A 6,000-nucleotide genomic window follows, 5' to 3' on the forward strand; every position below is an offset into this window, starting at 1 on the left:
TTCCAGGTGATGTGATTGTGAAGTGTGCGTGACGCTTCATACACCGGCAGCCAGGCAAGGTTGATGCCAAGCTGGCCACACTAAAAGGAGAGTGTAGTTGGTACAGGGGGATGTACGGGAGGAAACGGCTCTTCAGATATCTGGGCCCCAGGACCTGAAGAGCTCTAAAGGTCATAACCGGCACCTTGTACTAAACCTGGAAACAAACCAGTAACAAAACTAGCTCTGTATTGGTGCTGGAAGGGGCAATGCCGGATAAAACCTTGTGGAGGCCCCTAGGCAGTTGAAATCTTGGGGCCCTCCTCGCAAATTATCTCAGAGTCTGAGCACCCACCCCAACACCCATGGCCCCCACTGCAGCCACCTTCTTAAAAGCCCCTTTTACTAACCTGTGAGGGAGAGGCAGAGAGAGGCAAACTTGGTGACAACGCCAGCAGCAGCTGCACCAGGCAAGTCGGGCAAAGAGCAGCTAAATTACTGGTTGCTCATGCAGGCTGGGAAGGCTGCAAGCAGGGGGAAAACTGGGGGAAGGGGGGCCAGCCCAGGGCCCCTAAAGACATGGGGGCCCCTAGGCTAGTGCCTACTTGGCCTAATTGTTAATTTGGCTCTGGGGGGGCGGGGCACAGTGGGAGGTCTTCTAGCGTCCTGGCCCCACTAGTGGACCGCCTGATGGCACTTGGCCGCTGTGTGACACAGAGTGTTGTACTGGATGGGCCATTGGCCTGATCAAACATGGCTGCTCTTATATTCTCATGTTCTTAATATGGAGGTTCCACATTCTTGTACATGTAGAACAATTATCCCAGTCCAGAGTGTAGAAAAGGCTCAGGCTGCAATCATAAGGACATTTTCCTGGATCTAAGCCTCATTAAATAAAGCTGAATTTACTTCTTAGTAGACCTGCTTAGGATTGCCCTCTCAGCCTGCTCTAGATCAGATGGAACATCTGTGTGGTGGTAGCTAAGCATCCAACAGATCAAATATAGCCTGCAAAGTAACTCCTGCTACCTCTCCGTGCCTTACTGTGATGACAGAGCGCATATCCATTCTTCTGTTCATTGCATTGCATTTACAACATATGCATTCTGCACTGCAAATGCAGACACTACCCAGCAGTATATTGATGCGCATGCCCTGGATTTTTTCCTTTCTCCTGATCCTGTCCTGCAGAGAAAGCCAACGGGACTCAAACCAGCAGCTGCAAAAGCAGAAGGCATGGCACTGCATGCCAGCTGGCTCTATCAGTTCAAGTCCCAGGTTGCTTTCTATTTAAGAAAATACATTTGGAATTTAATTTCGTCATCCTAGTGGGCAAGGAAGTATACCCACAGATCACCACCATACTTCCTTTATACCATAAGCCATTATCTGTTTACTTGAAAATGTGTGCAGTGGGAAATGATTTTGCAAATAAAATATTTATTGTGCAGGAGATGGAATGAAAAGCACTTCTAGCGATCACCTCTACCAGCCTGAATTGTCTCATTTGACAGCTCTGCATGGTGTGGAATGCCTTGTACCAAACTAAAACAGAAAAATTATAAGCCTTGATAGATAACGGAATCATCTCTTCTCATTTTCAGAAAGCCTGCTAAAACCAGGAGGTTCATTCCACTCCAGGCTCACTCTGAAGCAATCTTAATATTCAATTAACCGCTCGCTATTCTCTACCTTTGATACCTTTTAAATTTCGCCCTTCTACTAGGCTCTTCAGTTGGCATTAAGAGCTCTTCCACATTAACCTCCTCCTGTGCCTTGTTGACTTTTGATCATTGACTCCCCATTTGTACGTCTGAGAAAAGAGGGAAAACAAGTCTACGAAAGTAAACAGGATAATTTTACTAGAGTTTTTTTTTAATGATAGTACATTATTAGAGAGGAACCTGCAGAGGGATGGTTGCCTGTATAGACATGCTTATTCTTATATGTGGACATTTGCAATGGATAGAGTATGATAATAATATAAACTTAGGCTTAACTAGGGCTCTTGTGTACTCTACAAGAAAAGACGCCTGAGTTTAAGCAAATTGTGTTAGCGTATTGCAGAGAGGCATGAGCTGGGATGCTGAGCAGGAAGCTGTTTAAGGGATCAAAGCCCCATCCCAACTGCTGTTTTTGCTCAAACTACAGTTTTATACCCAAGGCATAGGTAGGCGCCTGATCACTTTGCATTTGAGATTCCAGTTTTTAACAACAGGATTTCACATAATTTCAGATATATTAATTGGACCTGTGCTTTTCCTCAGGCACCCAGTTTATTTTTTCACGCATGTAATAGTCCAAGTGTTGCATTTAGTATTTAAAAATGCTTGAAAGCTAGGACATGAATGACTAAATTTATGGGTGGGGGTGCCCCGTCAGCCTTAATCTCTCAGTTAAACCACTCATCTGCCCATCTCAGGTCCTCTTCTGCAATGTGGGAATATTATGCTGACTTTTATGACAACGTTCTTGGAAGAATTACTGAGATTATATGTGAAGCATTCTGAACACCTGCAATGTGGCATCAAATGCTAGGTATTATCTGGCATGTGATCAGATTCCCTTCTTTGGCTGCGTCTACATTCACACCACCATGAAACAACTGGTTTATGTGTGTGTGTGTATACACACACACACACATAAAATTTAAACCAGTTATTGAGAGCTTTAGGCTATCTTTTAAGGGTTTTTTTGGTAAGAGTTTTTGTTTTGCATTAATTGTGGCTTTATTGGTTTGATTGTACATGCTATCTTTGTAAGCCTAGAATTCTCTCTGTGTGTCTATTATAAAAGATGAAATAAATAAATTACAATACAGTGAGTGGCAGAATAGCCAAGAAGATAGTTGCAGCTTTCTGGCCAGTACAGTTTTACTGGACAAACTTCCATTGGCACAAAGCTCACAGGACCCTCCTGTGGGTCATCTGCTGGCAACATGACTAGCACAGTTATCTTTAAGCAGTTTTTTTTTTCCATGCACGAAAGCCTTAACCACCTTTAAAAAAAAAATAAAAGCAGAAACTCCAAATTCTGCAGCCCGTTCTGAAGCTTCCAGCTGGAAGCACAGAATACGCATCGTTCTAATTGGCGCCTCTATTTGATGTCAGAATATAAGAGACAAACCAAGTGGCTGAAAAGTTCCCAGGTGACAATTTCCCTAAACTGGTGTGTCAGCATCTTGATGATTGTATTTAAATCCTCATACTCTTGGAACTGAGGATATATACTGCTGATTGGGCAAAAGGAGAGCTAATTAGAATAATGTGATCACCTCCTGTAAGGTGCAGTTTTATTTTAATTGGTTTTTTTGACAAGCTTCTGTTGGCTGAAATTTGTAGCAGAGAATGCCATTTGTCAAATAATATTTATAATAAAGGCTTTCAGGAAGAGACCTCTCAGCCCCACCCACCTCACAGGGTGTCAGTTGTGGGGGAGGAAGGTAAAAGAGATGGTGAGCCGCTCCGAGACTCTGAAATTCGGTGTGGAGGGCAGGATATAAATCCAATATCATCATCATCACCACGTTAAAATAGCATCCAAGTCACAAAGAGCCCTAGAGACTTAGATTATTAGGGCTATATTTATAACCTGACCCTTGTTTTGTCTTGATTATCACTCAATAAGAACATGTAAGTCACATCTCTGCTTTCCCACTGTTGATGCTTGGATGCATGATAGCTTTCCTTTTCTGCCTTCCATCTTGGCCAATTCTTACCTGCTGAGCTTCAAGCCACTTTAATGAGTGCTGGATAAAGAGAAGAGTTCCTCTCAAATTTAAAATGTTCACGTTCTTGAATGTGACACCTTGACGTGTCACATGCAGGCCTTTTACTGTAAATGCTCTGCTATGAATGTCAGAAAGAGGTTCAGAACTTTGAGGGCACGTGTTCTTTCAATACTATGTCATGACAAAACGCAGTTGAGATAGTTGTCTAGTAATGTGTTATTCTAGCTGATAACTTGTATTGACACAGATGGACGTGTCATTGTGGGTGTACAAAACAGACACATCAAGTACAGTTTATATATACTGAACGTTGAAAACAAACCTCACAGAAAATTGTTTCCCTCTACCAGGAAATTTAAGTTCAACATAGCTAGACTCAAGTATAGGGGTGGCCAAACTGTGGCCTGGGAGCCACTTGTGGCTCTTTCCCACATATTGTGCGGCTCTCAAACCCCATACTGCCCCATCAGCCAGCACTTCTCTAAACCAAGCCAGCAGCTTGAAGAATGCATTTAAAGTTAATGTTGCTTTTTTTCCACCTCTCCCTTCCTCCTCCCATCAATCTACCTTCCTTCCTTCCGGTTCTCAAATATCTGGCATTTATTCTATGTGGCTCTTACATTAAGGAAGTTTGGCCACCCCTGCTCAAGTAGAAATGACCTTGTAGGATCACTTCCCTTGAATCACTGTGACTTTTTCAAAAAGGATTAGGAATAGACAGGAAGCCTGTTCTCCACCCAGCAGGCGCCCAGGTGTAATATTCACTGGGATTTTTGCCGGCAACAATGCAATTCCTCTTGAATTAAATATCAAGTCATTAGCTGATTCTCAAGTTAGATGGCAGTTTGGAAAAAAGTCAGATGCTATCTCTGCAGCTGGCAACATCTCTATTCTTAAATAATTTCAGAATAAGTTCCTCAGCAAAAGTGATGGGTTTCCTAGATCAGCGGTTCCCAACCACCGGGCCCCGGACTGGTACCGGTCCATGGCCCATCAGCAAGTGGGCCGCCAGCTGAGCTGCTCACCCCCCCACGGTGCTCCACAGCCTTCTGCCCCCCCATGCCGCCCCCTCCCCTTCTGTGTTTATTAGGTTAAGCCGGGGAAAGCGCCTTCCTGGCTCTTCAAAAGCTCACCTCCTTCCCCTGCGGCAGCAACTGATCTGTGAGGGAAAACGGCAGCAGTGGCGAGCGACCACGGAACAAGCCATGCTGCCTTTGCCTCCATAGGCGAAGGCAGCGCCGCTTGTTTAGCGGATTGCTCACCGTTGCTGCCACGGGGGGGGGGGGAGGAGGTGAGCTTTTAAAGAGCCGGGAAGACATTTCCCCTGGCTTAACATAAACATGGAGGAAGGAGGAGGGGGGGGGGCGGCGAGGCTGCGCGGCACGGTGGGGGGAGGCCAAATTCAGTCCCCTCACCCTGTGTTTCCCCCACCCTGCCGGTCCCTGGTGCCAAAAAGGGTTGGGGACCACTGTCCTAGATGATGGTCAGAGGAGCTGCAGACTGCATCCGAGATCCCTTCTACAGGAGCCACGCCATGCAAATGCAATTAAAAACAAAAACTGCAAGCTTTTATTTTTTTTCTCTTTAAAGCAATCCTACCAGCAGGGGTTTTCCCAGCATTTTCATTAGGAGATCACTCCATGGGGGTATGAAAAGGCACTGCCTTCTCTGGTAGCATTGGATGCCTTAGGAAAAGACTTGGGCTGCTAAGGGTCTAGTTACTATAAACACTGCTGAAAGGGTAGTTTAGTCCACATGTAGCATAGGATGTGGCGTATTATCCAGTGCTTAGAGTCTATTGAATGTGTTTTTCCCTTGCAGTTCAGCCTACCTCGTCGTCTCTCTCAGCTGTGTGTTAGTACTTGTGCTCTGAAGACCTCTCTGCTGTATTAGTGGCCTGCTGTCAAGTATTGTCCTTTTGCAAAAATCCTATTGCTGTAAATTCACTGAAAGTAAACTCCAAAGCATGGATTGGATTATTTCCTGAACTCTGCCAACAGGTTATGAGCCCAGATCTCAGGATAAATTGCAAGGTAAAGCTAGAACTGTGAGCCAATAAGAGAAAGGAGGGGCAAGCCCAATCCAGAGGAAGATGGCAAGCGATGCAGATATTCAGTCTGCACTAACTAGACAGAATAATAGCAATTTTCAGCTGTGGAAGTGCAAACGGGAAATGCTGCTAAGATGACCCCTGGGATGATTTAAGCACTAACAGGCCAATTAATGGGTGCATTCACACTACACTAGATAATGTTTTGCAACTGGATTTTTGCTGTGTAAGAATAGCGAAA

This window comes from Heteronotia binoei, chromosome 13, assembly GCF_032191835.1.
Source record: "Heteronotia binoei isolate CCM8104 ecotype False Entrance Well chromosome 13, APGP_CSIRO_Hbin_v1, whole genome shotgun sequence".
NCBI classification, from domain to species: Eukaryota; Metazoa; Chordata; class Lepidosauria; order Squamata; family Gekkonidae; genus Heteronotia; species Heteronotia binoei.